This window comes from Durio zibethinus, chromosome 19, assembly GCF_047325235.1.
Source record: "Durio zibethinus cultivar Kanyao isolate XHJ-2024 chromosome 19, ASM4732523v1, whole genome shotgun sequence".
Taxonomy (NCBI): Eukaryota; Viridiplantae; Streptophyta; class Magnoliopsida; order Malvales; family Malvaceae; genus Durio; species Durio zibethinus.
The window spans coordinates 8,376,476-8,400,844 of record NC_143180.1 but is presented as its reverse complement, the minus strand read 5'-3'; the positions used below and the strand labels follow the sequence as shown (position 1 = coordinate 8,400,844).

The 24,369-nt window shown below is 29.0% G+C and overlaps 1 pseudogene; it reads right to left on the bottom strand.

Moving 5' to 3' along the window:
- Window positions 1–13,590: 13,590 nt before the first annotated feature.
- On the bottom strand, window positions 13,591–21,490 carry LOC111309569 (respiratory burst oxidase homolog protein D-like; annotated as a pseudogene).
- Between the last annotated feature and the right edge of the window lie 2,879 nt (window positions 21,491–24,369).

The window sequence follows — 24,369 nt, the reverse complement described above, 5'->3', positions numbered from 1 at the left end:
ATGATTTTTTCTTTCTTCTGTTTTAGCCTTTCCTACTGTCGGATCTTCGTCAACTTTCAATATGTGATTTCTTTTGTCAAACTCCATATCTTCACCATTCAAATTTTTCAGAAGTCGCACCCATAATTGCGTATCACCATTGCTGCCAGGGGGTTTCTGGTTTTCTTTTTCCTCATCTTTCCTTTCCTAATTTTGATCTCTTTAGTTTTCTAACTTACATTTGTTCTTTTTGAATCCGTGTTGGTAGCATTAGGTTTTTCTATTGGTTGATGAATCGATTCTATTTACTACGTGATTTCCAATAACTCTGTTTTTGTGCTGCTGGCAACAGTGGCTATTGATGATGGGTTCAAATTTAATAAGGTCTCGACTGGTAATGGAGATAGTATTGAATTTTGAGACTAAGCTGCTTCGGTGTGAATTGCCATTAATGGAAAGGATGGCAATTTGGAGATGGTAGCAAAATTGGCTTAGTGTAAACTGGTGGTGTCATGTACTTCTATTTTTCTTTAGGATCTTTCCTGATCTCTTATGCTGGTTTCCCCCTTTTCACTGTTGTAAATTACAATTATTTATAAAATCATGCTGATAGAGTTTTTGTTCAATTCTGATTAGCATCCAAAGCTAAATATTAGCATCTAGTTGTGCTTATTGATAACAATCATCACCATGCCTAATCTCTATCTTTCAATTTTTTTCTTTTTTTTTAATTAATCAAAAAATGGAGAGAGAAAAAAAAATAAAAATAGATAGACCATAAAATAAAAAAAAATGATAAATATGAAATAAAAAATTTAAAATAAAAATGAATAAAAATCTCTATAGTCGAGCTTGGACTGGTCTCAATTGACAAAGAACCTCGGACAAAATAGGGTATCTACAGCTGCCCCTATTTACGCAGTTTCTGTGTAACTGGAATTATGCAAAAACGTAGACACTTCTTATATCTAGATAATCAGCTAGACACATTTTTTCTTTTTTTGTTGTTTTTTTAAAATTAAACAAAGCTCATCTAAATAGAGGCTCAACGATTTTAGGAAAAATAAATGCTTTTCTAAACAGAGGCACCATAACTTTAAAAAATAAATTGTTCATCTAAACAGAGGCACCACAACTTTGAAAAATAAAATGCTCTTTAACAATCATGTTCAAAGGAGTCGTAGATCAGATATGATGAAATTTGTAATGGAAACTCAAATATTCATAATTTGAGTTTAAAATTCAAATTTTTAGATTTGCAAGAACCTTTTAGCTTCGCAAGGATTTACAGAAATGTGATTATCAAAATTTCAGTTTCATAAGAATTTGATTCACAAAATTACAGATATGTAAGATTTTAGATTTGCAAGATTTCAATATTCACATTTGTAAATTGTAAGACTTGCATCCAATATTTAAAGATTTTTATTTGAATTTTAGAGATTCACATCCAAAAGTTCAAATCTTCTCATTCGAGTTCAAAGGTTCACCTTTAACAAATTTGAGATTTCACATTTAAGTTCAAAGGTTCTTACTCAAAAATTTAGAGATTCGCATCCAAAAGTTGAGTTCAAAGCTTTTCGTTTGAATTTTGGATATTCACATCCAAAAGTTCAAAACTTTTCATTCTAGTTCAAACTTTAGGGTTTCGCATCTTTAAGATTTGAAAATGTTTTAAAGATTCTCATTTAAGACTTAAAGATTCTCATTTGAAAACGTCTTAAAGATTCTCATTTAAGATTCAAAGATTTACATTTGAAAATGTCTTTAAAATTTTCATTTAAGACTCAAAGATTCTCATTTGAAAACGTCTTGAAGATTCTCATTTAAAACTTAAAGATTCTTATATGAAAATGTCTTAAAGATTCTCATTTAAGACTCAAAACTTTATCAAAATACTCAAAATCACTTTTTCATATGAGCTTCAAACTTTTACCAAAGTCAAAATTTTGTATGTACTGAATGTCATGATCAATTATACAAATGTAACAATCTAGATTCTCACAATATCATATTCTCAACCATGATTCAAATATTTACTGCATAATGCAAATGCATAGCCAAACCAAAGTTTCAAATATTCTCCAAACAATAATGCAAATGTAATGCATGTAATACGGATATCCATGTCATGAAATTCTAATTAATTATGCTAATATGGTTCTTAAGACTCCACAATCTCTCATCTTTCTTTTTCAACATCTCAGCACTAACCATTTAGAACAAGTTCCATTAATTGATACTTGATCGTAATTCATAAGCTTTTCAGTACTAACAATTTCAAAATAAATTTCATCTATTGATCCATACCATTTAATCACAACTCACAGGCTTTTTAGCACTAGCCATTTCAGAACGAATTTTGTTTTCTATCACTTGGTCACTACTCATAGGCTTTTCAACCTAGCTATTTCAAAAAAAATTTTGTCCATTGATCCACATTATTTTCATCACTTGATCACCATTCACAGGCTTCTCAGCACTAGTCATTCCAAAACAAGTTTCGTTTATTGCCCCACATCATTTTCATCATTTGACCATATCTTACAAATTATGTCAACCAATCCATCACCATATTCATTATTTGGTTACACTTTAGGTCCTCTCAAATCATCTTTTCAAGTTTTTGCCATCTCTTTATCATTCTCTTTTTTTTTACCCCCTATCATCTTGGATTTTGTTTAAAAGGAATACAAGAACCTTTTAAGCACATATTCATTCATTTATTATCATTTCAATTCTTGACAAACACAATACAATCGTATGTTTCCTCAATTCATTCTAGGGATGTGAGAATAAAAGAGCACAAGGTGCATTGAGAAAAAAGTAATTAATGAAGAGTGAGTTTTGGTATAAAAGCAAATGGGGGAAAGAAACAAGTCGGAGGTATATCATTGGGATAAATGAATATTCAGACAATTTTGAACATTAATTCAAGATTCTTTTTCAAAAACTCATTCAATTGACTGTTAAAATCATTTTGAGCTCATCAAACTTTACCCCAACTTTGGAGGATCTTTAGATGCCTTCGTTTTCTATATATTTGAATTGTTCATCCAATTTTTAGCTCAAAGATTTGTCTACCTAAATTGCCTTTTTGGGTTTTCAATTTGAGTATTCTTTTTTCTCTTTTTCTTTTCTTTCATTTTTTCTCTTTCTCTTTTTTTTTTTTTCATTTTTTTCTCTTTTTTTTCCATCCATTTTTTTTCCCTTTTTTATTTTTTTCTCTCATATTTGACCCATTGTTGATATCTCTCACACATTAATCTCTAGAGCAATATAATATAATTCAATTATTCCATCATAAGCATGCTTTTGCCCAACACATGATCATTCAATTCGAGCATTCATACTTGATCCAAATGGACTTTTCAAGGTTGTAATGTAGGCCATGATGAGGGATCATGAAAGAAATGGATAAAATAGGCTCAAAACATGTGTTTAAAGGGTTCAAAATCAAATGATCATTTATTATTTGATGTAACTTAGCATTTTGGCCCATTCCACATTATGTCACTACTTTTTCCTTTTTTCATTGATCTCATTCTTTATAAAAAGATTCCCTTTACTTTACCCCAAATCATGTGTGGCATTCATTTTTTTTTCTTTTCATATTTGAGACCTTTTGTGATCTTTTACCTTTTTTCTTTTTCAAATATTGCCCCTAGTGTGGAGGATGATCCTTGGTTGGGGTTCTCTAACAAGAATCATAATAGGCTTAAAGGGGTAGCTTTTTCGAATGGTAAAAGAAAGATAGTCATTTTTCATTTCAAATGAATGCTTTCTTTGAAGATCACCTATTAAATAAAACAAGCTCATGGATATTTATAAAATAATGCATCTTCAAGATATATCCATCTCATATCTATCAGTAACTTATTTATTTTTTTGCTCAAATAATCTCCTCAAATCAATATGAATGAGTTCTCAAAATTAAATCTCAGAATTATTATTAGCATCATTATCTAAACATTCATCATTGAGAATTGGAATGCAAATGAAAAGTTATGAAAGGTGACAAAGCATGGCATAATAGTTAAATGAAAGAGAAAATGTAATGAAATGAATTATCCTTGCCTTTTATTAAAATAATAACTAATGAAATCCTATTGCATAAAAGAAAATCCTAACATTACTTTAAAAGAAATCCTAGAATGACAAGTAGCTTCCAACCAGCCTTGACATCCTTCTCTAAAATCATGCCCCTATGCAATCGAGTGAAGAATTTTTATTGCCATCTTGCCCCCTTGATTCGTTGAAACTCACTAAGCCTTTCTGGATCGAACTTTGCACTTTATGTTTGAAAGCAGGGTAAGTTTTGATAGAATGACCCACATTCCTATTATGATAATCGTACATCACATTACATCGTACTACTTTGGATAGGGTGGCTTTAATGGTTCTAGAATAATTGTAGATACTAAGTTATTCTTGACCGGTTTTAAGAATAACTCAGTGTAAGTCACGGGGATAGGGTTAATATGTGCCCTTTTTTTATTATCTCAAGATTTTCTTAAATCTCTTACTTGGTTGTTAGGCTTTGAAACTAATGCAGATACTTGAAAGGTAAATTATGGATAAGCTAGTTGTGGATATGGTTGGTAAGGTTAATGTGAGATATTATTTACAGTAAGATAGTACAGAGAGTAACCTTGTAGTGGATAATATTGATAACCCTTAAACTGTCTATCAAAGCTCACGACTTGAGTTTCAGTCTCTTTATTTTCTGGCACCTTTTTTGTTTTCCCCCCTTTCAACTTGTCATTTTTAATGGCATTCTTAATGATTTTGCCTGAGATTACCATGTCGGTGAAATTTTTTGTGGCATTCCCTATCATCTTTTCATAATAGAGAGATTTTAAAGTGCTGACAAACAATACCGTAATCTTTTTCTCAGTTAACGGAGGTTGCACTTAAAAGGCAATGTCTTTTCATGTCTGGGCATATTTCTTGAATGATTCAGTTATTTTTTTTTCATATTCTATAAAGAAAGGTGATCAGGGACCAAGTTTATAATATGTCAGTACTGATTAATGAAGGCATGGGCCATATCACTCCAATAACGAATACGGGTCTTGTCCAACTTAACATACTACCTAGCAATAGAGCCCGTGAAGCTGTCCTGGAACATATGCATTAATAGTTTCTCATTATTAGCATGGGCAATCATTTTTCGACAGTACATGGTAATATGGGTCTTTGGACATTTTGTATCATTATATTTCTCAAACTTCGACACTTTGAACTTTAAAGAAATAACAACATTCAGGACTAAACAAAGCCTAGCTGCATCCATTGAACCATAAAAAATAACTCTTTCCACTGCTCGCAGCCTTTTTTCCAGCATACTAATCTTCTGGTCAGCTTTTGAGTCCCTCAATGACTCACCCCCTTTTGATTTTAATTTTTCGTTCTCCTTTGGATTGTCTAAATTAGGGACTTAAACTGGTTCTACTATTTTTTCTGTAAAGATAATATTTACATAATTCTGATACTGTCTAAAATTTAAGTTGATAGCATTCTAAGATATGTGTACCTTACAAGATAAGTGAACTGTATGATGGTAGACCTTGTGTGGGTTGGGCTTGATGTGACCTAAAACTAAAAAGGTATAATGAGTCATCCTCTTTGTGTAAGGGATGGTCTTATTGGCTAGCATTCTCTTCTATTACCTTCCCCTTGTTTAACTTGTTTAAGGCCTCTAGAATTTTGTTTAATTCTCTTTCAAGCTTTTTTTGGGTTTTCTCTATCCTTTCAAAATGATGGGAAATTTTTTGTTCCATCTGTTTGGCTCGAACCCTTGTATTGTATTGGTGAGTGAGGTTGTTTGGTGGAGCTATCCTTGAACTTTTAGCACCATAATTATGATTAGAAATGCTATGCTATGCTTTATGTATGATATGTTGATGCATGAATGAAATGTACATTTTCATGAATGAAATCTAATATGAAAATGATGCAGATGCACAATGATGCATGACATGATAATGCAAATGCACAAAGTCAAATAATTAAAATGATTAGATAAACATAACTTGTTCCTTATTGTGTCTTAATTTTAAGGTATATCTATCACTGGATAAGAAAGGCTCTATCTTAGGGTTAGGCACTTCTAAGGTTCACTATATATGGTTCCAGGCTAAAGTTTAAAGGTTCCAAAATTACTCCTTACATCATTGTCCGTTACAGACTAGTAAGGTAGCCCAATCCTCACCCATTATAGGTTGCAAGTGAAAAAGATTCAATTTGAGTGAAAGTATTTTACTAGCCACTGCGAAGGCATTAAAACCTTACGAAAGCATAAGTACTTTAATCTCTCCTAAAGGGACGGAGCTCGGATATCTAGCTTATGTTATGCATATGCATATGAATGACATAATTAGCAACATAAAGGAATAGAGTGAATGAATAAACGAAGATCTTTAAAAATTCAATTTTATTAGGCTTTTGGATAACACAAACTTATTTGCTAGCTTGACTCTCGACTTTTTTCCAGTGGAGTCACTAAACTGTCATAACATATAAATCCATAAATCTATAGCTAGCATTGACTTAAAGAGTTACCACCAATTTTTTTTATTTAGGTGTGATTGGTCACTTGACTGAATCTGTCCCTTTTCTAAGTTTGGCTTAGGTATCTTTAAATGGTAGATTCAATGTTTGTAAAATCAGAACTAGGTCTGAGAGTACGGTTACGTGTGAGGAAGGTTATAGCACCCTCACAATGCCCATCGAAAGATGGTACTAGCTCAATTTCATATTATCCGATAAGCCTTAAAAATTTTACTAAGTATTTAATTATTGAAAATTATTCTTAATTAACTCCAATACTTTTGGCAGAAAATTAAGAAAAATTTTTTCTCCTAAAAAATATGCAAGAAAACTACTATTTTTTTTTGCAGAGGCTTTGTTGTCAGATTATTTAACATTTAAAATTTTTCAAAGATAGAAAAGGAAAAAAAGAATAATGATTCGACTTTTGATATAGATCTTTTTATAAGAAAAACTCATGCTTTTATACAAAGAAAATTGATACTTTCAACTTTTTCTTAAAAAAATTTTTCTTGATAATTTTATTTTTAAAGAAGATTGGTACTTCCAATTTTTTCTCAAAAATATGTTTTTTTGTAATTTTATTTTCAAGAAAAATTGATACTTTTAACTTTTTCTCAAAAATATATTTTTTTAAAATTTTATGTTCAAAGGAAATTGATACATTCAACTTTTTTTTAAAAATATATTTTTTTCAAATTTTATTTTAAAGAGGTCATTGAGAATTAAAAAATGTTTAATTAAATAAATAACTTAGTTTAATTTAGTCAATAAATAAATAGGGAAAAATAAATAATAAAACTAAAAAAAAACCTTTGGCGTGGCTCTGCTTAGTGGCTAAAATGACTTGCTTGAGGCATAAAGATCGGCTTGGAGGTGCGGCTTAACGGCTCAATTTACGACTCGACTTAAATGGAGCCAAAGGCAGGGACATGGGTTGCTGGTTCGGGTCGCACTATAGGTTGGGTTACCCACTTAAAAACACGCGGATCCTGCTTTTAGCTAATACCCAAAACGACATCGTTTTATATGGCTATATAAGCCAGAGTTTCAACCCTTTGTTTCAGCCCTTTGTTTAAGTTTTCACCTTTACACTCTCTCTACCCTCAACTTTCTCTTTCTCTTTCTTGGGACAGAATAACCCAGGTCGAAAACTGTAAAAGTTTTTAGATTCTATCATTGGAGCCGTCATGATCCGTCACTAGCGTCGTCGTACTTTACCACTGTCCAACGATCAGTTAAGCTAAAATTCTTCCCATCACTGCTTATTACTCTCTTCATTGTGAATATGGGCTTGTTTTTTCATAAAATCGCTCCTTAAAGGCATAGATCTAGTGTCCAAGTTATGGTTTTTTCTTTCTTCTGTTTTAGCCTCTCTCACCATCGGATCTTCATCAACTTTTAGTATGTGATTTCTTTCGTCAAACTCCATGTCTTCACTGTTCAGATTTCCCAGAAGTCATGCCAATAATTGCCTATCACTGCCACTACTAGGGGGTTTTTGGTTTCCTTTTTCCTTGTCTTTCCTTTTCTATTTTTAATCTCTTTGGTTTTCTGACTTACATTTATTCTTCTTGAATCTGTGTTGGCGGTGTTGGGTTTTTCTATTTGTTGATGAATCAATTTTATTTACTACATGATTTTCAGTAACTTTGTGTTTGTGCTGCTGGCAACAGTGGCTGTTGATGATAGGTTCAAATTTAATAAGGTCTCGATTGGTAAAGGAGACAGTATTGAATTTCGAGACTAGGTTGCTTCGGTGTGAATTGCTACTGATGGGAAAGATGGCAATGTGGAGATGGTAGGAAAATTAGCTTAGTGTAAACTGGTGGTGTCATGTACTTCTGTTTTTCTTTAGGATCTTTCCTGATCACTTGTGCTGGTTTCCTCCATTTCATTACGGTGAATCACAATTATTTATAAAACCATGTTGATAGAGTTTCCATTCAATTCTGATTAGCATCCAAAGCTAAATATTAGCATCTAGTTATGCTTCTTGATAACAATCATCACCACGCCTAATCTCTATCTTTCATTTTTTTTTTTTTTGTTTAATTAATCAAAAAATAGTGAGAGAAAAAGAAAATAAACAATAGATAGACCATAAAATAAAAATAAAAAATGATAAATATGAAATAAAAAATTTGAAATAAAAATGAATAAAAATCGCTACAATCGAGTTTGGACTGATTTCAATTGACAAAGAACCCTGGACAAAATGGGGTGTCTATAATATTTAAAACTTAAAATTTTTAAATTCTTTTTTTAAAATTTAATGCATTTAAAAACAAAAAAATTTATTAAAATATTATTTTACTCATAGTTCATAATTAAACATATTATTTTCTATCCAAATAATTTATTTTTTAAATATTAAATATTTTTTATTTTTTAAAACATATTTTATAAAATACGTTTTATAAAAAAGAAAAAAGAAAAAATGTTTTAAAATATATTTGTCTTTTATATGAATATAAAAGTTTTTATATTTGTGAATAGATTAATAAATCTATTTTTGAAAATAATTTGAAAATTTTTACATAATATTTTAAAATGATAAAGAGTTTTTATTTAATTTCTTAAACCAATATAAAATTTTTACTTAATTTTTAAAAATGATATGTAATTTTAACAAAATTATTTTGAAATTTTTAACTTAATTATAATTTTTAAAAAATCTATTTTCTATTAAAAATATTTTAAAATTTAATATTTTTATAAAAATATATTTGAAATATATAAAAATCAATTTTTCATTAAATTATTTTTATCTTTTCCTTTATTTAATTTTTATAAAATTTATTTGAGAAAGGAAGATAAAAGATCTTTAATATCTTAAAAAATATATTTTATGGATAGAAAATAATATTTTTATTATGATTTTTGAGTAAATTAATATTTTGAAAAGAAAATAAATTTTTTTATTTTTAAAATGATATTGAATTTAAAAAAAAAGAATTTGAATTTTTATCTTATTTTAATTTTTAAAAACTATTTTTTATTAAAAAGAAAAGTATAACTAATAAATTATATTATAATAAAGACATAAAAATATAATTTTTAATTTAATATTTTATAAAATATATATGAAATATATAAAATTTTGATATAATTTCTTATTTGGTTTTTAAATTTTGAAAGAATTTTATTTTGGCCCTTAAATTTTGAGAGAATTTTATTTTGATCCCTCATTTGTCACGTGAGATATTAATTGATATCATCATGCATATCTGTTGGCATTTATCATCAATTTACATGGTTTCATAGATGGATAGACTATATTAATACACATTTGGGTAATTGAAGATTCAATTAGAATATTTTAAAGTTTAGAGACTAAAATAAAATTTGAACCAAAATTTAATTAACATAGGTGCTATTTACTACTAAAAAAAAACCCTAAACTTTATCACTTTACTTAAATAAAATCTTATACTTTTATTATATCCCGAATAAACCCTTAAATTTTAATTTGTATCCAAATAAACCTTTGAACCTTTAATTTATACTTAAATAAGCCTTTAATAAAAATTAATCTTTTATTTGAAATAAAGGCTTATTTGAATACAAATAAAAAATAATAATTTATTTAGGTACAATATAAGTATAAGGCTTTTTTAAGAAAATGAAATAGTTAAGGTTTTTTTTCTTTAATATTTTAACCTTTTTTTTCTTTCTTTGGGAAAATGAAAAGTATATCTTATTTTTTTATACTGCTTGAAACTTGGTAACATTGAAAAATGAAAACCAATAATAATAAAAAAAAGCGTTTGGTTCGTGGATTTTAAGATTCTTCTCAAGAATCTAATTTTTCTTAATGTGATTCCCACATTTGTTTTGGAATGTGATTCCCTAATGATTTCTAAGATTACAACAGTGTCATCAAAGGAGAAAATAGCTCAAAATAAAAAATCTTCATCTTCTTGAGATTTTCTTATATTATTGATGAATGCAAAATTTATTTCACTTATACCCTCAATAATTGATATTTAGGATCCATTATATCTTTCAATAACATAAAAATTATATCATAATCCAATGCCTCATCTGACATGCATAGAGGCTCTCGAAGCCCTAATATTTGACACTTGGCATCATGCATGAGAACATCATTTTGTACAAAATAAAAATTAATTTAGTTATTTTTTTAATTAAGTTATTTACATTTAATTGAATTTTTTAATAAAGATATAATAATAAAAATTGTTAACATATGTATATTATATCAATAATATTTTAATTATTTGAAATGACACAAATATTTATAATAAAATATTTATTTTCAATTGATAAAACAGTCTTTGTTCAATAAATAACATTTTTTATAATAAATTTTGTATTTAAGTATAAAATATGACATTTAAGAAAATAAAGCGTTTGCTATTACGATATTAAATGACGTACCTTAATAGATAACTTTTATTTTTTAAAACATCATCTATTTCAGTTACTTACAAAATAAATGCGCAAGGGCCACAACAGATTATTCTCTCCTTCCTCCTTTCCCAATCATCTTATAACAAAGGGCCTAAAATAGCCTACATTCTACCTCATCTGGTTCAGTATTAATCAACTTCTCCAGCAAAGTTTTAAAAAATAGGCAAAGAAGCAACCAACATGTTCTTACTAAAGTTCAACCTCTTTAACCCATTAATATCACTAGTAGTAGATGTTGACACTTGATTTTGAAGAGACCAACTATATTATATTTATCTTATTGTTAATAAAATTTATTATATCATATATATATATACATACAAACATACATACATGGTATACTAATAATAAAAAATAATAAACTTATAAAATAAAATATTATTGTGATAACATTACATTTTTAAAGAGTACAAATACTTTCAAATTAATAATATAATTACTAATTACACAATTTTCAATGAATTACAATTTTTTTTTATTTTTCAATAATTTAAAATTAAAATATAAAGAAATCAATAGTTAAACAATACATTTTTATTGAAACAAAAAAATTAAAATGAAAACTTAAAATTCAAAGTTATGATCAAATCTTTTATGAAATTATTTTAATTTTTCTACAAAAAATTGAAGAACAACATGAAATAAAGATTTAAAATAAAATTAAAAATAAAAAATTATATGGAGAGGAGGAATTGTAGGAAGTTACAAGGAAAAGGAAAAAATTGCATTTATACTTGATTGAAAGTTTTGTTAAGAAAGCTAAGAAATTAATAAGTTCACATTATTGTGATTTTAAAGATTTGTTACAAATTTTTTTTTATTTTAAAGATTTGTTACAAATTTTTTAATTTTAAAATTTGTAAATAATGATTAGTGGGTATAATAAATATAGAAATAGTAATATAATTTTAATTTCTCTAAAATTATAATGCAAACATTAAATTATGAAATAAAAAAAAAAGATAAAATTAATAATTTTAATTTAGAAGGAGTCAATTGAAACTTATATATTCTTAGGGGGTGGTTAAACCTTTGCGGTGAGAAAAGGGGGGAGGGGGGGGGCAAGGCGCACTCATGCATAAGGGACGGTCCGCTCCTAAATATCACTACAACTATTAAAAAAGCCAACTGGGATTGACGTCAAAAGGTTGACGGAAAAGTCAAGAGACTGCAAATAATCAATCTGGCAAAGCAAGGGTGGAAAGCTAGTGTCAGAGAGACCAAACCCGAAGAGAGAATATGGAATTATTAAGGGGGTTGTTGCATGTAACTCCTTTCCAAAGGCAGGGGTTTGGCTCATTTGAAATGGAAAATTGAGAGTGGACAAATTTGAAACTGGGATGCCTTGTTTGGGTTTTCAGAGTGGACTTCCCTGGAAAAGTGATCACGTAAAGAAGCAAGATTAATATCTTTCTAAACCTCTTCCATAGTTTTGAGTCTGTGGGTTTGGTTGTGAAGATGAGAAGAAGGAGAGAATGGTGAGGAGATGAAAATGTTGATGATGATTTTGAGGATACCGAGAACACTTTATATAGGCTTATTGTTGCTTTGTTGCTGTTGGTGTCCCCCCCACCTGTTATATAAAGCAAACAAAGTGTTTTTCTCAAATCATTGCCATTTTTCTGCATTGATAAAGTAAACAAATAAAAGGCAATGCGTAATAGACAACGTTTGTTAAACCCTGAACCTCGTCTATTTAATAAAACTAGTGGGTTACCCGCGCCATGTTGCGGGGCTGTATTATTATTATTATTATTATTATTATTATTATTATTATTATTTTGTATTGGAGTAACGTATTTCTGTAATAATAATATATAATTGTTAATATACAAGAGAAGTAAAATAAATATAGATTGTGCAAAGATTAAGGTTTGTTGTTTTTTAATTAAGAGCTTTAAAATCAATGATTATAAAAATAAAAACATATATAAAACAACAAATGTTATCAAATAGAAGATTATAGAAAATTGAGGTGACATCTTTTTTGATTGATAACAAATGTTATCCGCTAGAACAACAAATGTTATCAATCAAACCTGATAAAAAAATAGCAAATATTAAAAATTTTATCAATCAATGGCATCTTTTTTCGTTTTGATATATGCAAGAATTAAACTTAAAAAAAAAAAGAGATAAAAATCTCCAACTTGTTTGCATGTTTTGCAAGTTATGTCATCTTTCTTGTTGCACCATCTGTGAATGCACTTCCTGTGAGCAAACTAAAGTAAAAAAATTGAAAATAAGTTAGAAGATACTTCACATATTTCAATCTATAAAGTATCCAAAATCTAATAACCAAATAGCCAACCTTTGAAGAAAGCAAACTTCATAACTCAAAAGGCATTTATCAAGTTGGACCATTACATTAATTACTATTTCCACATATAAATCCTAGGAGAAAGAGACCAACTTAACCTCAAAGAATATAGAAAAAGTCATAAGAACTAAAAAACTATATATATATATATATATAAGCACACTTGTTGATATTGGAGGAAATGATTCATTCACATATTATGCATTTACACTTGTTGACCTCTACAGCCTACAGATAAAAACATGGCACAGAACTGAGAGAAAAGGTTAAATGAACATGTTTCAATCTGAATTAGAAAACTTTTACCGAAAGTGAAAATGACCAATTCTTGCGTTAAGATGATGTAAAGCAATCTTTTTGTAGACTTGATGTCAATTTGGCTTGGCAAAGTGGGATTTAACATGAGTTCCAGAGACGACGTCTATGTTGGCAGATTAGAGGTTGGCCGCTTCCATCAACTCTATGTGCTCGAATGCCAATATTAAAAGGTTCGACTTGGATGCAACTAGTATATGATAATATGCGAAAGTAGATTATCCAAGTGGGCGATGTATTGAGTCAACTTGGAATGTAAGCTTGAAGGGGCATTGAGACAACCTAGGTGGCAAGGTTGAGTGCTATGACCTGACTTAAAAGTAGGTTAAAGATGTAATATTGCCTAAACCAAAAGAGGTGTTGATAGGACTTGTATAAATGAGCCAAAGTGGGACTTGATTAGAACTCACAAGTGAACGGGAGAGATTGTTGGGATAAGATTCACATGTGAGTAAAGAATCTCAAATCACTAAGAAATCTAAATGAGATGTCCTATATATACATAGAGGATTCAAGAACCTACTAGCTTTTAGGTTTTTGGATCTTCCATGTATATATAGGACATCTCATTTAGATTTCTTAATGATGAGGGATTCTTTACTCACATATGAACCTTATTCCAACAATATGCTTAAATCCTCAAGTGGTTTACCATCGGCCTTATACCTCTCCAAGCTTCATAAGGTGTTTGATTGAAAATTGCTTTTGTAGGAGAAAGATTTAGCAAGTAAACAGTAGTTGCTACAACTTCAGCCTAAAAATGATTCAGTAGTCTTCTCACTTGCAACAAGCTTCTAGCAATTTCCATAATAGTATGATTCTTTCTTTCAGCTACAGCATTTTGCTTTGGAGTGTAAGGTGTAGTCAATTCCCTGTGAATGCCATTTTTCTTACAAAAAAGGTTGAACTCATTAGATAAAAATTTTCCTTGATCAATGCGAAGAGTTTTTATGAAAGCTTCACTTTGTTTTTCCTTAAGAGCCTTGAATTTTTGAAACTTTCAAAAGTCTTTGACTTGTTGGTTAGAAAATAAACCCAACTCATTCCACTACAATCATTTGTAAAGAGCAAAAAATACTTACTCCTACCAGGTGACGTAGTTCTCATAGGCCCACACAGATCGGCATGTATCAATTTAAGGCATTCAGAGGCTCTCCACGATTGTCCATTTGGAAACGACTTTTTTGCTTGTTTCCCATAAATACACCATTCACATAAATCAAGAGATCTAATTTGAAGCAATCCCAAAACCATATATTTCTTACTTAGTACTTAGTAACTGTAAGCCTATGATATTGAGATGTCTATATCACAAATATCATAATTTTGATTTATCCTTCCTGCTTACAATAAGAGCTTGCTTTTTCATATTAGAAATTTTAAGTAGAAGCATCTTATTTTTTGTCATATGCACATTTACCATAGTTTGCCCAAATTTATCTTTAATAACACATACTTTATTTTTAAACACAATTGCACATCTATTAGCCATTAGTTGTCCAACACTCAATAAACTATGCGCCAAATTAGGAATAAAGAAGACATCAGAAAGTAATTTTATTTTTCCATTTCTTGCCTCCACTGTAATGGTATCTTTTCTTTCAACTTGCATTTGCTTGTTATCCCCAAGTCTAACTTGTTAACTTTTGTGACTTATCAAGATCCTTAAACAATGATCTATTAAGGGTCATATAGTTTGAACACCCACTATCCACAAACCAAACATCATTTAGAACTTCATTTAGAACTGCATGAATAATTTATTTTCTTTGCTTTCTTCCTTCATATAACTCATTTGGTTCTAACAATTCGCCTTTACGTACACAAATTTCTTGCAATTATAACACTAGACAATGCTTCTGTTCTCTTTTTGTTAGCTGATATACTACTTTTCTTGTCCATCAGAATGGTCTTTTCCTTTACTTTTGCCATATCCACTTCCATCCACTTGAAATGCTTTCTCATCAGTTTTGTCTTATGATTTGTTCAGCCTTGCCTCATGAACTTGCAAAAAACCCATTAGTTTATTAAAGAAAAAAATAGATAGATCCTTAAACTTTTCTATTGTAGTAACTATATGATCAAACTTTGAAGTTAGGCTTCGTAAAACTTTGGAAACAACAATCTAACAATAGAAATTACTTTAAAAAGCAAATCTTGCTCTATTTCCTAATTTGTCATCATTAAAGTTTCAAACTCATATAGGAGAGTTTGTAGTTTCATAGCAATAACTTTTAAAAAGCCTTGAAACTCTTTTGCAAGGTTTTTCAAGTTTCTTTTGAAGTGTTGACTACTACAATCCTAGAGAAAAATGTCTCATGAATTGCCTGTTAAATGATAAATAGGGCTTTGAAATCCTTCTTTTTGTTGTCTTTCAACCGTCTTTCATTGTTATCATTCTCGTTGTATCCGATCTTAACAAAATCTCAAAAATCTTGAGATTTAACAATTGTTTTCATCTTGATGCTTCAAAAGTCATAACGTTTTTTGTCGAACATAGGAATTAGAGGTTGGGCTACATTTGAACTGCCATTAACTGCATTGTTGACAATTCAGCGGATATAAAAAATAGGTAAAGATCTTAAGGCTCTGATGTAAAAAAATTTGTTGGGAAAAAATGTAAGTTTTTTAAAATTAAATCACCGACACTAAAAAAAAAATCAATTTTGGGTAGTTGCACATAAATTGCACTTAATTTCTATTAAATTCAACCAACCTTTTAATAGGCTTAGAAGATAACTAACATGAGTAAAAAACTTAAATAGTTAACTAATAATGAGAAAAAATGGAGAAATAGTGGTTGAATATTAGGAATTACCCAGCCACATACAAGAATTAACTACCAACTATATCCTAAGAACCTAGACATTAAGTTCGACATGAACTAAATTTTGGATCACTCTTCAACATTTCCCTTGATTCAAAATCACATACTCCAAGACATAATTTGAAGTAGAAAAAATTTTCTCTTGAAAGCACTTTGGTGAGAAGATCTGCTAGTTGTTTGTCTATTCCACAATGTTCCATTTTTATTATGTCATTTTCAACTAAGTCACGAATAAAATGAAAACGAATGTCAATGTGCTTTGTTCTCTCATGAAACACTGGATTCTTTGTCATAGCAATTGTTGACTTGTTGTCATAAAAAAGTTTAGTTGCTCTATCTTGAACCTAAAAAAGATCTGCGAGAAGTTTTTTTATCCAAATTTCTTGACGAGTTGCTAAAGTTACTGTTACATACTTAGCTTTTGAAGATGATAAAACTATTATAGCTTGTTTCTTTGAACTTCATGTGATGGCACCTAATCCAAGAGTGAAAACACTTGTCGAAGTACTCTTTCTATTATCCAACAAACTTACCCAATCATTATCTATAAATCCATATAACCTGAAGATTGTAATTTGCCAATACCAAATCCAAAAATCACTAGTTCTAGCAATATAATGTAAGACTCTTTTTGCCATTCCAAGATGATGTTTTGTGGGACTTTGCATAAACTTGGAGATTACACCCATGGAAAATGCAATATCTGGTTTTGTATAGGTTAAATAAATTAAGCATCCTACTAAACTTTTAAAAGTCTTTGCATCAGCCTTTTTTGAACCATTTTCAAGTTGTAACTTCTTATTCATGTTCATGGATATGGTAGCTGGATTACAATTAAGCAAATTAAATCTTTTAAATAGATCTATTACATACTTCCTTTGTGAAATGAAAATTCCATCCTTGCCTTACTTCACCTCAAGCCTTAAAAAATAATTCAATAAACCCATGTTTGACATTTCAAATTCTTTTATCATGTTAGATTAAAATTCAGCATCAAGAGAATCACATGAGCCCATATAAATAATGTCATCAACATAAATGCAAACAATTATAAGATCATTTCTTACTTACTTTTTCACATAAAGAGTAAGTTTATTTTCACTCCTTGTGAAACCATTGTGACAAAAATAGCTATCAATCTTACTATACCATGCTCATGTCGCTTGCTTCAGCCCGAAAAGTGCATTCTTTTGCTTGTACACCTTTGTCTCCTTGCCTTTGATTACAAACCTTTTAGGTTGACTGACATGTACCTCTCATTCAGATTTTTTAGTGGTGTGAGATTTTTTAGTTATATGTGAACTTTATCTCAATAATCTCTCATATTTACTTATGAGTTTTGATCAAGTCTTACTTTAGCTCTCCTATACGAGTAAGTTTTATTAATACCTCATTTGGGTCAGGCAACCTCACATCTCTAGTACACTTTTAAACCAGGCTATAGCACTTAACCTTACCACCTAGGTTGTTTTAGTGCCCTTTCTAGCTTGCACTTCAGGTTGATTCAATACATCACCCACTTGGATGTTTTGCTTTTGCATATTATCATATACTTGTTGCATCCAAGTTAAATCTTTTAATACTAACGTTCGAGCACATAGAGTTGATGGATGCGACCAACCTCTAATCTATCAAAAATCTCTTTCCAACAATACCATTGGGACTCGAACTTGTAACTTTAGCTTTAATCCAATTGATGGGCAGATTTGTCACACTTGGAGCCTATAGAAGCACACCAGAAAGCCTATACATACATATTGGACACCACTTGAGCCCAAAAGCTTAAGCTATTAGGTTATTAGGTCCATAATATATATATATATAAGACATCTCATTCAGGTTTTTTAGTGATGTGAGATTCTTTACTCACATGTGAACTTTATCCTAACAATCTTCACTATTTTTGGCATAGTACAAAGATTGAAGCATAGTTATAAGTGCTGATCTTGCATCTTTTTTATACATGTTGGTGCAATAGTTATAGAGCTAGATCATCCTTTTCTCATCCATCACTACTACTTCATTCATTATCCCTTTGAACCATTCGAATGAGCCTTGCTCCATTGTTACCCAGTAGAAGTAAGCTTTCATTATCTTAAACCTTTTGTTGTTCTTGTTCTTATTATTGTAATTTCCATTCTTTAAGGTAGATTCTATAATTGAATCCCCTTCCATTTTCATGTTGTTAATGATGTCTTTAATAATGTTGATCATGGTGGTGGCACCAATTCCAAGCCCCACCAGTAGCACAACATCGTGTTTCTTGTAATCTTGTGTTAGAGCTCTATATAGGTCATTGATCAAAATTTTTGAGAAGCTTTACATTGTAATACAATCGTCATAAAAAAGCAAAAAAAAAAAAAAAAACCTATAAAGCAATTCAATATACACATGACACATTATTGTTGGTTCTTTTAATAACTTAGTTATGAACATGAGAAAATCTTACCTAGTGTTGGTCTTTTCTACCTTAAGTAGTATGTTCTTCCTAATAGGTGGTGGCTAACATACTTGTTTAGTATCTGATAGAAGAAAAAACTATAAGGCACTTGATTTCAATTTCAACTTTTAACTTTGAGGAGCAAGCAACATTAACCAAACTTAAAGAAAATAGTTTCGAGCTGCCTTGTCCAAGTTTGAATATGAATGCTAAGTTAGTCATCTGCTGGTGATGAAGTGATGGAGAATGAAGGCTTGCAATTCCTAATGGTTGGTTTGGTTAAACAAATAATAGAACTAAAACAAAGCATGATCATGAAGTAAAAGCTATCAAAATGAGGACCAAAATATACATACCACTCAAATGAGGAGACTACAAAGCAATTGACAAACATGTATTGCCCACTTTTATATTTGAATTCTTGGGGCTTTAACATGTGTAGTGACAATACATTTCCAAGATATACAATAACCTTCAATATTTACGAAGAAAAAAGAAACAATATATCAATATTTTTCAAATAAATGTGAAAAGTGAAAACTTTTAGTGCAGTTGGGTGGAATGTAAGATACTTAAATCATACTATATAGGCTTTTATACCTTAAGAATTTTAACTGCCTTGATTGTTAGTCTTGAATTGATCCTTATTTTGAAATGACAAAACATTAAAGCTAAATAAACTTGATCAAGATTTTAAAAAATATTTATTTAGTACATGTTTTTAAGTTTTATATTTTGGTACTAAATAAATAATATGATTTTCAAAGTTTAAACAAACATTTCTTGGTTTCATATTTCTCAAACCAAATCTATCTTTAAAGATTATTTATTTGAGCTTAAATAAAGTCCAATTGTTGTTTTTTAAAAGTGAATTTATTTATTTTAGACTTAATACAATTTTGATAATATTGGTTTTGAGAAATAGATTAACTTAAGAAAGTTGTTTTACAAGAATAAAGTTTTCTAACATTGAACTTCTTTCATTTCTCTGTATTAATTCACAAAGTTCTAATATTTGAATTTTATATGGTAGGAAAGCTCTTTGAGTCTACTTTCTAATGGATAAAACAAAATCAAAATCCAAATTTTTTAAGAACAGATTTTGAATTTTTACTAGACACTTTGTAGTTGTCAGAAAAATTGCACAAGGGGTAACTTTGAAAATTCATTATAATTCGTACACAGTGAATTAGGTGCTGAACTTTATGGATAGAAAGCCCTTTAAATCTAGTTTCTAAATCTTTAAATGGCTTATGATTTATATTTGTATAACCCGAGTTATGATCAAATTAGTAAGTAGAATGCAAAATGAAAAACTACCATCTAGCATGGACAGGATCGATCCCCTCTAGAAGGGATCGATTGATTTTCAAATAGAATGCTCCCAGGATTGAATTTTCAGAAAAGGGATCAATCCCCCCATATAAGGGATTGATCACCCAGGCAAGGGATCGATCCCTTTAAAGAAGGGATTAATTGATTCTGAGCGGGATCACACCAACGGCTATTTTTTTCATGCATTCAATGGCTACTTCTTCAATTTCTCTATAAATTGGGCACTCCAACACACCAATAAGATTGATGAATCAAGAGAGCAAGACCCAACAAGCAATATTTTTATTTTCTCTTAAAATCAAGAGTTTTCAGAGCTTAAATTCAATACCTTTGTTTTTCTTGTATCCAAAATATTGTTGTGTTTTCATTCATCATTTTCTTTGTACTTCATTAGGCAAACACTCAACCTTGAAAGGTATTTTAGTTTGCAAAAATTATTTGGTTATCTTGTAAGCAAGAGGTGAGGTATCCTCTTGATTTGTAAGGTAGATGTTGCTATCAAGCCTTAAGAAAAAGATAGAGATTTAGTACATGATAGGTTTGTATCTTGTAAGAATTTTTCTTCAATTAGTGGATTGAAGCCTTGGTGTGAACAACCAAGAGAGAGGATGTAGGTGCCTTGTGGAGAAGGACCGAACCTTTATAAATCATTGTGTTTGATTTCTCTATCCCTATCTTTTTACAATTTATTGTTGTTTATATTTGATTTTAGGTTTATTAATTGCTATTGTTTGCATTATATTTTTATCAAAAGTGCTTATTATTTTAATTTTCATTCAATTATATTGAAATCATTTGTTTAGGAAGAATTTGAAGAAATCCAATTCACCCCCCTCTTGAATCACCATCTCACCTATAAAGCTAACATTGATATTTGATCTAAAAGCTCATATAAGCTTTTTACAAGCATAAAGAGTAAATGGAACTACTAGATACATCCATCTCTACAATTAAGGTGTGGAGATTGACTACTTTCAATGACATTGTACTATTGATATACACATTAAATTAAGAGAGGGAATAGAAATGAAAAGAAAAAGCTTACCATTTTTTAATACCATTTCTTGGTGAGGTATAGATAAATATCATGAACAATGATGAGAGTGTAGACAATAACAAAAAAGTGATGGGAATACCATAATGCATTAAATCCAGTGAGCTTTTTAAGGAACTTAGGAGGGTTGAGCTTGTTGAGCTTGAACTAAGGAGTGGCAAGTGTGAAGGCTATGGCTATTAGCACCACCATTATAATGCTTGGTACACTTTTTACTCCTTTCAAAAACATTTATATCATTTGTTGTTGGTGGATTTATGTTGTAACAACAAATGTTATCAATTAGAACAACAAATGTTAACAATCAAACCTAATAAAAAAAAAGCAGATATTGAGAATTTTATTAATCACTAGTATCTATTTTTCTTTTGGTATATGCAATAGTTAAACTTTAAAAAAAAAAAAAAAAGCTAAAATTCTCAAACTTATTTGCATAGTTTGCAAGTTATGTCACCTTTCTTGTTGCACCATTTTTTAATGCACTTCTTATGAGCAAACTAAAGCAAAAAAAATTGAAAATAAGTTAAAAGATACTTCACATATTTCAATCTACAAAGTATTTAAATTTGATAACTAAAAAACCAACTTACAAAGAAAACTGACTTCATAACTCAAAAAGCACTTATCAAGTTGGACCATTACATTGATAACTATTTTCACATATAAATGCTAGGAAAATAGATCAACTTAATTGTAAATAATATAGCAAAAGTCATAACAACTTAAAAACTATATATATAAACACACTTGCCGATGTTGGAGGAAATGATTCATCCACATATTTTGCATTTACACTTGCTGACCTTTACAACCTACATATAAAAGCATGGCACATAACTAAGAGAAAATGTTAAATGAATATGTTGCAATCTGAATTAGAAAACTTTTGCAAAAATTTCATAGAAATTAAAGATATACAACATGGAATTGAAAATTCTCCCAATGCCAAACTAAATTATAATTTATAAGTAATTAGAATAACAATTAAATAACCATCACTGTAAGCTAATCAAAAACAAAAAGAAACCATTCTAACATTTGCTATATTCATGCCATCTGGTAGAAGTTATGGAAATGCAAGAGGCAAAAAAATAGTTAAGAAAATGTTTTTTTTTTTTTTATAAATCTCTTTAATAAAAAGCAACAAAAACATTTTAAACTTTATCATTGATAATTTGATATTGAGGTCTAGGAAATAACATATAAAAGAGAGAATTAGTTAAAAGGAGACACAAAAGAAGACTTAAAAAAGGCACATACAGAACAAATAAAACAAAGCCTTCATAGAATCATAAGCGCAAAACTTGAACCCACTTTCCTAGAAAATACCACATCACTTGCCCTACATAATTGAAGCATAGCTAACCCAAACAGAATAAGAAAAAAAGAGAAAAAACTAAAACATAAAAGTTTAAAAGGTAATTTTTTAAAAAAATGAAAAAAAAAATAAAAAATATGAAAAATCATACTAATCGATGCATGCATGAAAATTGTAGAAGAAAGAGCTGGGAATGAAACTTTTTTTTCTTTTTCTCTTTTAATCTTTATGTTATAGTCCTTTCCCTATAAACTTTTTTAAAACCTCTAATAATATAGCATCATAAGTTTCAACCTTGAGTCCATCATTTCCTCTTGTTTATTATTCCATTCCTCTTTTTTTTTTTTTTTTGCTTTTTTTTCCATTCATATCAGTCTCCAAAACCTTCTCTCTTCAAATGTTTCAACTTTTTTTTCCAATCTCTGAAAATTTCTTGGAGAAGTTTTGAAAGTTTCTAAAAGTTTCAACACAATTGAAAAGTATTGTTTTAACCAAATCTACCTACCCAATTCTTATTTTATATATTACTGAGTTGTCCCCTACAAAAATCAATTGGAGACAGCTTTTATATATGTTATAGATACTATGGTTATATAAGAACAACCATAGTCTTTTATATATTGAACTAAACGTAGTCAATCTTTATTATTGTCATTTTAATATTTTGATTATATTCAATATTATATATTTTTATCAATTTATATTTATTATTTTATATATAAATAATTTACAAATAAATCATTTACAAGTTAAATAAATAAATAAATTATTAAAATATTAAAATAAATCAATTATTCAATTATTTTATGAAAATCATGTCTTATTCATATGTTATTAAGAGTCGTATAGTAAAAAAATTCAAATGAAAATCATAGATTTATCAAATTAAATAGAGAAATCTTACCTAAAATCAAGAACACTCGTTCCTTTTAAATATCATTTTTCTTCGAAATCGTTTTCCTTCTCAAAATCTAAAATTTCGCAAACTAAATGCCCTCTAATAGTTAATGAAGAATGATCTATAATTTTGCACAATATTTGACTTTTATCAATTTAAAAGATGAAAAATAATTAATGAGATTAAAAAGATCTATTAATACAAAAGGTGGTATATAGTTTTACGATTATAAAAAAAGTATGAGAAAAAATATAATGAAATAGTCTCTATAGACATAAAATTTAATAAAAAATTATTATTTTTCCTTTTGTCAAATTGTAAAAAAAAAATTTATTGATTTTCCTCTCATTTCCCCTTAATTCCATCATTTTTTAATCCCAATTTAATATTATTTTCTTAATTGACTAAGAAAATATAATGTATGTGTAGAAGTGTTTATATATATTTATATTTGTAAGTAATATATTTAAAGTAACTCAAACAACTAAAATTTAAGTTGACATAGGTCCAATTTCATTTGTTTTACATATGTTCAATTCAATTATTTTACTTAATTAATTAAATTAAAATTGGATGAGACAAAAAAAGAAGCTTATAAATAAGAGAGGGATGCTTCTAAAGACAACTTAAGAAAAAATTTAAAAAAAAAAAGAGAAAAAGAGGGAAAAGAGAAATAAAAGAGATTCAAATTTCAATCTCTTTGGGTAGAGAAGGAGGAAAGAAGAAATTAACGTGAACCCAACTATGAAATGTAAAATTTTGTAAATAAACAAGAGAGTCATCACCAATCTTTATTATTAGATGTAATTAACCACCTAAAAAATTTACCTTTTAATAAATCTTTAAAACTAGTTTAAAATTTATTAAAAAGATAATTTTAGTCTTCAAAAATGG